General features: G+C 42.8%; 1 protein-coding gene across 2 annotated transcripts in view; it reads right to left on the minus strand.

Moving 5' to 3' along the window:
* Asah2 (N-acylsphingosine amidohydrolase 2) overlaps positions 1–9,803 on the minus strand; it is a 68,459-nt gene extending 58,656 nt beyond the window's left edge. The window contains exons 1-2 of one of the 2 annotated variants that reach the window (XM_050160632.1): positions 9,675–9,803; positions 2,203–2,319 (exon numbers count right to left, since the gene is read on the minus strand). The gene's annotated coding sequence lies outside the window, so the exon portion shown is untranslated. The remainder of the gene's footprint in view (positions 1–2,202; positions 2,320–9,674) is intronic. The other variant, XM_050160625.1, reaches the window with a different exon arrangement.
* Positions 9,804–10,866: the final 1,063 nt, after the last annotated feature.

The raw sequence follows: 10,866 nt of genomic DNA on the forward strand, positions 1-10,866 counted from the left end.
GAAGAATTTATCAGCGTCCAAAGTGACCTTGGATATCAGAATCCTCTACAATATGAGAAGAAATATGACCTGGTGTTTTAAAACTAATTTCTGAAGTCTAGCTACGAAGTTGAAGTCTCTTACTTTCCCCTTACAGGGAAACCTTAGATACTCAGCACAGATACATGGTGATCATTTTAGGATCCATGTTACAGAATTCCATAAAATGAGATGCTATGCTGTCTGCTTTACTTCTTTGATCCCAAGACTGAATTAAGTGTGCAATGATTTTCTTTATTACTACGTGTCACACAGTAAAGGTGGCATCCCTCTCACAGTTGGCTGTTAAAGGGTTATTACAAACCCGGGTGAGATTTTTTTGGAACAGTTTTTCATTAAATTTGGGAGGGGGTTGATTTGTTTATTTTATATGTGTGAGGGTTTTGCCAGCATATTTGCATGTGTAACACACAAGTGCCTGGTCCTCAAGTAGGTCACAAGTCAAATTCCTCAGAAGGGGCATTAAGGATGGCTGTGAGCCACTATGCGGGTGCTAGAAACCGAGTCAAGGGCTTCTGCAAAAGCAACCGGCACTCTAATCAGTGAGCCATCTCCAGCCGGAACCTGTTTGCTTAACCTGTGCTTTAGGAAGCTCAAGCAGTCATATGGGGTTGAACTTCCAGGACTTGGCCTCCAAAGCAGCAGCTTCTGGCTAAGACACTGGTCACGTAAGAGTTTCTCTTGTTGTTTTAAAATGACAAGATAGCTGCATTCAGATAAGCTAAACGATATCATTGTCAGATTCTGTTAAGATAGAAGTTACACTTATAAATCCAAAAGTTGGCATTTCACCCAAAGATAGTTCCAAAATATGGCAGCAGCTGCTGCCTTCAGGTGTGCCAGGTTCTCTCTACCTGTTAATCCCTACCCAAGGGCCTGAGCCACCTAATTGCTTCCTGGTTTCTTTACGGACTGAATTGTGTAATCCTTGGGCTTCAAGGTAAAAAATCAACTGAAAAGCAGAAGTTACTGGATTGGAGAGATCAAGGAAATGACAGAAAGACAGGAACAAGTTTTCTTATTATTTCTTATTTTCTCCTTCTTTTATTGTGACTATGCTCATCCTCAACATCAATGTCAGAGCCACCTCCATTCTAGGACAAGACAAGTTAGGTCTGTGCCTTGGTCCCAATTCCCTTCATCAGTCTTGAGAATCAGGAAACACTTCTAAAACATACTTCTGGACCTCTATACTTAAGGAGATTTGCCAATCACTAGATGCTGTTTCAGTAACAGATTTTAAGCCCGTTATATTTAATACTTGCTTACAGCATTTTTTAAAAAATATTTTAATAAATACTTAATATACTTAAGTAATATATAATAATTGATAATATATTATATTTTACATAGCTAATATATAACAATATATAAATATATAACATGTAAAATGAATAAAATAAATATAAAAATTTAAATAACTTTTTAAAAAGCTATTTCTAGGTGCTTCTTCTTCTGAATCAAGATGTGGAACAACTGGGTATCTCAACCCTCGAGCATCAGAATACAGACTGTATATATAAATGTGGTCACGGCTTGCCTGTGGAACATAGGTAATGTGTGTGTTTGTGTTTATGTGTATCTGTGTGTGTGTGTGTGTGTATGTTGGTTTTACACTATTAACCCTCTATACAAAGCAAGAACTCACTTGCTCTAGGCTCTTACTGGATCTTGAGTGCTCTACCCCCTAAGCTTCCCCACTCTGTTCCCACGAGTGCTGCTAACACATTCCCATTCTTTTTCAACTACGTCAGCTGACTTTACCACCCCCTTCCAGGCCATTCAACTTTGTAGTAGCCCTGTTTATTTCCAGCATTGATTAATAAAGTCTCAAATCAAACATGAGGGAAGCTCAGAATGCGGATATTCCATAAGGCACCTCACCTCTCACTACATCTTAAATGAGTCTGGATTTCACAGGTGGCTCCCTTGATCGGGCAGAAGCCAGCAAGTGTAGCTATCTGTCATAGCTCCGCAAAGATCTGCTTTTCAAGGAGACAACTACTATGAAAAAAATTAACAATCGGGCACAAACGAGCTTTCAAAACTATGCAAACGAGGTGAAGCTTCCAGATGTTACCCAGGTCTTAGGTAATAAGATATGAGCTATGGTTCCTTTCCATCTATCCCCATTGAGAAAAAAAAAACAAAAATCGTTCTTACCTGATTCTGGGAATCAAAGCAGTGTTGACCTCCCAGGAGAGCAAATGACCATTCAGAATCTTGCTCCTTGTCCCTTGCAGGTTATGAGGCTGATTGCTCAATGCGTTCCCAAATCTACTGAGGAAAGATTCCATAGTCAAGTCCAGGGCCTCATTAGCATACCTGTGGCTGCAGCGGGAGGATGTGAGTGACTAAAGTACATTGATTATAGAACTCTGACACGCACACTCGCGCACTCTCCTGAACCTGCCTGCTACAGGAGGCAGATGCCAAAGAAGGCCTGTTAGACCGAAGGTCATTTCGATCTTAATGCAACTCTTCCAGTACAACAAGTTCTGACGACAAGAACTGCAACCCACATGGCTGAAAATATTTATCTCCTGTATTGATTCAGCCTGTGAGCTGGAAGAAAATGGATGTTGCTGGGCATGGGTGTGGGCTACGGGAACCACTGAGGGATATTTATACCTGTTTCAGAACAAAGCAGTGATTTTAATGTTTTGGTTTTCGGGCCCTTGTAGCAAAACGGAAAGTCCAAATTAAACAAGAATGTGATTCATAAATAATATAGATATTCAAAATTATATTGGAAGCAAGGCACGGTACTGTACACCAAGCATTAGAGACCAGTCTGCAGTATGTTCCAAGAGCCTGTCTTAAAATAGTGACCATGACGGAAGTATCATAGAACTGACGAACTGAGAAGTTCCAATGACACCAAATATTAAGTTTTTCAAGTTTGCAATAGCACATGATAAAGATCAAACAGACATAAGAACGGATGGCAAAATTGAAGTAATTATCTAGTGATTAATGGTAGCTTTTGTTCTGATTTTTTTCATCCCTTGGTGGTTTCTGTAACAGTCCTGTATCACTTTTGTAAAGAAGAAAGGGACTGTTTTTCTCCTCCTTAAATACTGTCTTCTATGCAAGCGGGAAGCTAAACAATGGCCTGTCAGCACAGGCTCACCCCCCTGTTTGGATTCCCTTTCTTCCTCCTAAATTCAAGGTCTAGGTAGCAGCTTGCTTGCAGGCCGTCTGATCCTTTGCAGAGTTAGAAATGACAGAGGTCTCTAGAATTACAAGTAAATGCCTCTAGACAGATCACCAAGTGCTGAATCTTAATGCTGTCTGCTACTGCAAAAAAGGAACAGTTTAAGTCATGGCAGCAAAGGAGGGGGTTTTTAGTTGGCGTATTTAGGTTAAAATTCTTAAAGGTAGCTAAGGTAAGCAGCAGCAGGAGAGGGAGGGGGATGAGATTTCTCAGGAGGAACAGTTCTGCACATAGCAGAGCAGGAGCTCCAGAACCTGCCATGGAGATGGGTACTTTCCAGTTACTTCAGGGCACTGTGCTCTTTCTTTGGTCTTTGAGTCCTGAAAGATGGCGTCTAACTGCTCCAGCATGGATCAAATTCTTAGGGCTACATGGGCCTGCTATGGAGCTTTCTGTCAGTCATCAGGGCAGGTTCAAGCCTGGAGGGCAAAGGAGCTTCAGAATGCAGACTGCTGATAGCTGTAGTTCCCGTACAAACTGGAGGGAAATCTTTCCTCACCTAAACTGTAGTCATTAGCACCGCGGGCGCACGCGCACATCACATGTGCACAAGTGCCAGTGGAGGCCAGAAGAGGGTGCCATATTCCGTGGAACTGGGATTACTGGTGAGCAGCTTGCTAAGCACACTGGGAACTGAACTCAAGTCCTTTGGGAAAGCAGCAAGCACTCTTAACAACTGACCCATCTCTCCAGGTCCCAAATTTTCACAATATGTTACTTATGTCTTTCACTTCTGGGCCTCAACAGGCAAGGTACTGACTTCTTATATGCTACATTGACAGTCACAGCCTTTTATTCTTTAAGCAATTTTAAAATAATTAGAAACTGAACTAGTTTAAGAAAGCACCTGTTTCCAATGGCATCCATATTTTCCTTTATATCATTTCTTGCTCAAGAAACCAAATATCCTTAGAGAGACAGGAATTACATGAACTAAATCTCTAATATATCAGAATTCAAGAAAGTCATCAAGATTATTAGAACTGTGCCAAAAGAACTAAAAAAGTTCCTAATCTAAGACTGATAGTTAGTTTTAAAATAATTTTAGAATGGGAAGAAACAAATACGTCTGAATCTATGATCTCATAAAGGCAGTAGGCATTTTCATTTCATATAGTATTTTAGAGTTTTGTGATTAACATAATAATTGTTCTTGTTTATGAAGCACAATGTAATATTTCAACTCATGGGTACTAATAAAATCAGGACAGCATTTCCACTTTTTTGTCATTACCCTCTGATCGGTCACACAAGCTGATGCTCTAAGCCGCAGCATTTCATCCCTGTGCTGCAGACCATCCTGTCTGTCAAACCATCATTTCTGAAAAGACCGTAAGGAACAAATTCTCCTTCCTAATAGCTGGTAGCACAAAGAAAGAAGGTGGGGGAGGAAAGAAGGAAGAAAGAAAGGAGATAATTGGGGGGGGATTTCAGAAATAAAAAAATCTATTCTGCTTTTTTCTGTACAAATCTACCCTGGAAGAGTCAAGTAATTGGTAAAAGACATTTCCTCACCATCTAAGAAATGGGCAGGACATGAAAAAGACTCAGCGCAGAGATCTGGCAAGTCTCTGGGTGATGGTCAAAACTCACTTTCAAAAGTTTTGTCATTAAGTTAAACTGAAATCTGAGTGCTTGCTTTATAGACAACACAAAAACACAAGAGACTGTGTGACAGGACCGATATGCTGAGTCAGCCAGAAAAGGCCAGGCTGCCCAGTACTGAACAGTGAACTGGGTTCTATAAATGCAGATGAGGGGAAAGGAGGGGCAGTAAGAGTGGAAGGAACCCACTGGGGCTGGGAGAGAGAAGGACAAGAAAGCCTTGATGATGATAAGGAGGGATGGAGAAGAAAGGAGAGGGACAGCACAGAGTACCAGAGCCCTAAGAGTCAGAGCAGCATCGGACACTGTAAGCACCAAGCCGGCGTCACTTGGAATCTGATTAAGAGAAAGCAGATGTGTGTTTCCCCCGAAGTTCTGAAGCAATTCGGGAAAGCTGAATACTGTCTAGGCATCACAAGGCTATTAAAGAGTTTTGTTCAAATGTTAGTATGGTAATGATGTTGTGGTTATGTTTCTGAAGAAATTTTGTTGTGGTTGTTGTCCTGAAATAATTCTGAAACAGAATTGTTTTTTAAGAGAATAGAAGAAAGCAAACAAAAAAGACTAATTTAGATGGGTGGGTGGGAGGACAGATGCATGGATAGGTGGACGGACAGGACAGAGGCATGAGAAACAAGCTTTGTTTGATATGCTGGTTGGCAGGGCAGACAGGTTTCAGGTAATAGCAGATGGAACAGAAGGCTTCACTCAATTTCCATTCCAATCCCAGATGCTGGACCCGCACCTGCCTATTCTGCCATCACGGATGAGGACCTGCCTGTCAGATGCACTGCCGTGAGACTAGAATCAGGACTGAGCCATTTGGAGAGACGCGGGGTCATGGGCATGCGTCCTACCACTTTATCTCATGGCAACATGGACCTTCTAGCAGCTTCCTGGCTGTTTTCTCATTCCACAACTCTGACCCACGTGCTCTGTCTCTGAGCAGCAAAACTCTAAAGGTTAAACTAAGTCCAAGAGCTCAGCCTCAACCCTTGGTCTTTAGCCTAGGCAGAAGATTCCAGTGTTATCTCAGCCCTGTGAAAATTCTTTGCTTCTAAGCTCCCTGGGAGAGTCTCTGATATGCGCCCACTAAAAACAGTCCGAGCTCGGCCTCATAAAAGCAAGTGCTGGACCTTCCACTCCTTGAAAAATGTCTGCATTCTAAGCAGTAGATTCTGTTCTGTTGAAATAGGAGCGGAGGGGCTGCGTCCCCGGCACCTGGCCGCCCGCATGGCTAGTTTATACCCAGAAATAATTACACGGAAACTGTATTCTTTCAAACACTGCCTGGCCCGGCTAGGTCCAGTTTCTTATTGGCTAGCTCTTACATATTGTTCTAACCCATTTCTAATATTCTGTGTAGCCCATGAGCTGGCTTACCAGAGAGGATCTTAACCTGCGTCTGTCTGGAGTGGGAGCATCATGGCGACTCTCTCACTAAGCTTCTTTCTCCCAGAATTCTCTTCTGTCTACTCCGCCTACCTAATTTTCTGTCCTATGAGGGCCGAGGCAGTTTCTTTATTATTACAAGACCCACCTCCATCATTTCCCCTTTTTCTGTTTAAACAAAAAAGAAAGGCTTTAACTTTAACATAGTAAAATTACATATAACAAAACAGTTATCAAGTAAGAATTACAGTTACAATATTTATATCTATTTTATCTTTTTTTTATCTTTTATCATAACAAAGGAAAACTATAACTATCTATTCATTCTTCAACTCCATCAAAGACTCCAGAAGGATATAATATTACCTATCAAACAAGAAATAAGAAAACTCTAGAAATGACAGAGACATCTCTCTGCCTGGACAGTCACCCAAAGTTCCTCTGTACCGTTGGGGTATCCATCTTCGGCCTACAGGCCCATAGTATCCAGCAGTCATTTTCATCAAGCAGGAAATTCCAAAGACAGTTCAGTCACTTTCTGCTGTGTCCTGTAGAATGTCTCGTAGACTCTTTCATGAATCAGGAACCCCGAAAGACCATCTCACCTTTAGGCAAGTTCAGCAGTCCTCTCTCTGCAGGTTCTTTGTGTCCAGTTTATGCAACAGTCCAGGCAAGAACAGTTTCTTGCCCAAATGACTATCCAACTCCATAAGGATCCTCTTCGATGCCCATCTTCCTCTTGAAGTAGCTGGTGCTGCCAGGAGCAGACGTGTCTCCTTGTCATGAAAAGTCCTAAGTTATTAAAATATTTTAAATGCCATATTCTGCAGCCTTTGAGAGATATGAAGAATGTTAAGTTAAAGCCTTCTTTTTTTTTTGTTTAAACAGAAAAAGGGGAAGTGATGTGGGAGTGTCATATATCAATCTGTTGATTTCATTGGTTAAGTTATAATAAACCAACTGCTTGGCCTCAGCTTGGAACATAGATGGGAGGAGTAAACAGAATAGAATTCTGGGCGGAAGAGGAAGTGAGGTCAGACTCTGCTCTGCTTCCGGGGACAGACCCGACAGCTCTGCTGGAGCAGAGACGCCATGCTCAGCTCTCCCAGGCAACTCCAACCCACGATGGACTTAGGCTAGAATCTTCCCGGTAAGCGCACCTTGGCGTGCTTACAAACATTATTAGAAATGGGCTAGTCCAGGGGCGAGAATTAGCCTGTAAGGGCTAGAGTTCAGGGGCCAAGCAGTTCTCAAATGAATACAGTTGGTGTGTTGTTATTTCGGGCATGAGCTAGCCAAGCGGCTGGGGTGTTGGGGACGCAGCCCCGTCGCCGCTCTTATTTCAACACTGTTCACATCAAACGGTTTCTGGGAACATTTGGGGGAAGCGGTGTGTATGTGTCTGCTCGATGTATATACACTGTGTGCATGTGTGTACGTGTAGGCAGGAATCAACTTTGTATGAAATTTCTCAGAAATCATCCACTTTGTTTTTTGAGGCAGGGTCTCTTACTGGGTCCTGAGGTTCACTGATTACACTTGGCTGGCCATCAAGCCCCAGGGACCTGCCTATCTCAGTATCTCTAACAGTCTAAAAGCAGGCTTCCAGGCACAGGGCACCATGCCTAGCTCTTTAAGTGGGTATTGGGGACTCCTCTTAGGCCCTCATGCTTATATAGCAAGTGGTTTGATAACTGAGCCGCCTTCCAAGGTACTCTGGACTGACCTTTAAAATGTAAAGTGATGAGCAGTTTGACACAGTAAACTTTCATAAAAGAAATTAATTTTAAATGGGCTGACATTGGTAGTACATTACCAACTCACAGAGACTGCACAGGGATGGGGGAAAAATTGCTTTGAATCCCAAAAGATTTTAGCTTAACTGTAGATTCACCTTTTCACTCGTATCAGTTTAACCTTGATCTGCAAGAGAAATCCCTGCTCTTGCAATCTGGAATTTGGATGTCTCCTTGAAGGCCACCTGCTACACTTATCCTACAATGAGTCTGGGATCGCACGCAGTTAGGGACATTCTACCACGCAGTGGGAAGCTCAAGGCCCTGAGCAAAGACCTAATGAGAACCCTAGCACCAAGAAGCAGAAGGTATAAAACACGAAAGAACACACTAACCACCCTAGAAAATTCACCAAGTCAGTGTAGTGGCCTAAAGACGCCAGTAAGCACTGAGCAGCCTCTAGCTTTGCCAAAAATAAATAAATAAATGAGAGAAATGGCCAGCGTTGTTGGAGAGTCCCCCCCAGCTGACTCCAGCTCTGCCTTGGATGCAAAGGAAAAAGATAACAGGGGCCATTTGGGGCGTGGGAGCAGCTGCGACTTGAATCTGAAGGTTAATACTGGTTTCTTTAAACACTCTGGGATTTATTTTTCCTTCTTAGAACAAGAAAACCTAACAAGAACATAGCTTGTTAAAACATCATGGGATAATACAATTTTTTAAAGTTCTTTGCTAATTTTATAAGCAAATGTCAGTTGTGACACTGTGTGCCTGTCTACGAGTGGTAGCTTCTGTGCCTCTAAACCCCTACGGCATAGTTATCTTTTCTTAGCCCCTGTCTTCTGCTGGGTTCCAAAGATCTCCCTACTGAGCTTTGAGAAGCTGCCCGGTGAGAGGAGATAAAATAGGACTTGCAAAACCTCCCCACTTCTGCACTTGTGATCAGCCCTGGAGATCTGTATAACCTTTTCCAGAGTGTTTGGAAATTATTCTCTGGTGATTTATCCTTTTCCAAAGCCACAGATAAGAATTTGTTTCATTTTGTCAGAGACAAATGTGACATGTTTGCCATACAAGATTGCAAAGGCAGATGGGAAGGAAACAGGCAACAGCTGCATTTATCATCATTCCAGAGACAGGGTGACAATATCTTTTCGTTTAACTCTTGCCCACCCTATAAATCTTGGCGGCTTGGCATCCCCTGCTTAGACCGTGGGCCTATGGGAAAAGCGCCACATTGTCTTTTGATAAAACTTGAGAAAAGATGGAGAGTCGGGAGACAGCCTGATAGTATCCAGAACTGGCTGGACTCAAACACTTTTTCCAAGACACAAAAGCTAAAGGCGAGGCTGAGAGAAGGCTGGTGGAGGGGATAATGTCTTCCACGTACTGAGCGGAAAAAGACCTGGGGATAAGATGCACCTGGTGAGAAACCCCCACTTCCCTGCCTAGAGCACACCCATCTACAGCCATGCACAGAGTCCCCGCGACCCACATTAGATTCACCAAGAAGCAAAAGGTAGCGGGAGCCTGGCAGCATCTGTATTTGTCACCACCTGACAAGAAGCAACTTGAGGGATTCGTTTTGGCTCCCAGGATGAGGGTACAGAATCTTAGCAAGGAAGCCATGGGGGCAGGGACAGCTGGAAGAAATCGCAGCGAGTGAGGGGAATGGCAACACTCACCCGGCCGGTTCCTGTTTTCTCCCTGGCCCCGAGTCCCTGGCATGATGCTGCCTATGCAGGGTGGGTCTTCTTCCTGAATTAATCCTCTTTAGAAAGTTCCTTACAGAGATGCCCAAAGGTGCACTTCACTAATGCCCTAGGAATTTCTTCATTGAATTCAGCTGACAATCAAAGTTAGTCACCCAGCTCCTATTCGGGAACCACATGCCCCTTCTCACATTGTCTCCTGATGTGGCCGTTCCTCTACATTCCAAGGAGATTCCTATAGAAACCTCGGACAAGGGAGGAAAATATTCTCACTTATATGAATCTCCTAGAGAGATATTGCCTGCAGAGGGACTAATCCCTGCAGATTTTTCATGCATTTGCAATGGTGGTAATGGCAAGATGGCATGTAACACTCCAAGGCTGAAGAGGCTCAAGAGGTACAGTTGAGGAAATCAGAGGGTCAGTATCTGACACTTGTCTACCACTAAGCTCCTCTGTTAGCCAGACACTGAGGTGGACCTTGAATCTGGAGTAACTGAGACTACAGTTGGAGTTACCTACCTAAGTTGGGTGCCTACGTGTTTAGGGGCCACATCAGTCTATGAGTCAGAGCAAGGGCACCAGACAGGAATTAGGAGCCTGAAGAGGCCGAAGGCAGGATCCTTCTCAGATATCAGAGCCAAGATGGAGCCAGAAAAGATCTAAGCTGAAGCTTATGAAGCATAGATATGGGGTGCTGAGCTTCAGCCCCAAGTCTCCTACACACAACGTACATAACTCCATTTTGTGGGTCAGTAGATTAGAGATTTGCATGGGCTGGGCTGACTTACCTAACCAAAACAAGACAGACAATAATTAAAACAGTCATAGCCCGTGGAGACCTTACGTGTAGACATTTGCAAAGCTGTAGGACAAGGAGAGGCACCTTTAAAACTCACTGTAAAATGAACGTAGTGAGCTTTTAGTACATGCTAGGCACTGTTCCAAGAACAGTATTCAAATTACCCCCATCTAGTGCCCCTCTGGGAGGATAATATTATTCCTATACTTGTTGATATTTAAATTGAAAAATCAAATAAACAACAACAAAACTATCACAGGGAAAATAAGTAACTGAAGGTCCTATAGCCAAACTAGATTTTTTTTATTTTTTTATTTTATTTTATTTATTTTTTATTTATTTATTAAAGATTTCTGTTTCTTC

This window comes from Alexandromys fortis, unplaced genomic scaffold, assembly GCF_014885135.2.
Source record: "Alexandromys fortis isolate MF-2015 unplaced genomic scaffold, M_Fortis_MF-2015_v1.1 scaffold_10, whole genome shotgun sequence".
Lineage (NCBI taxonomy): Eukaryota > Metazoa > Chordata > Mammalia > Rodentia > Cricetidae > Alexandromys > Alexandromys fortis.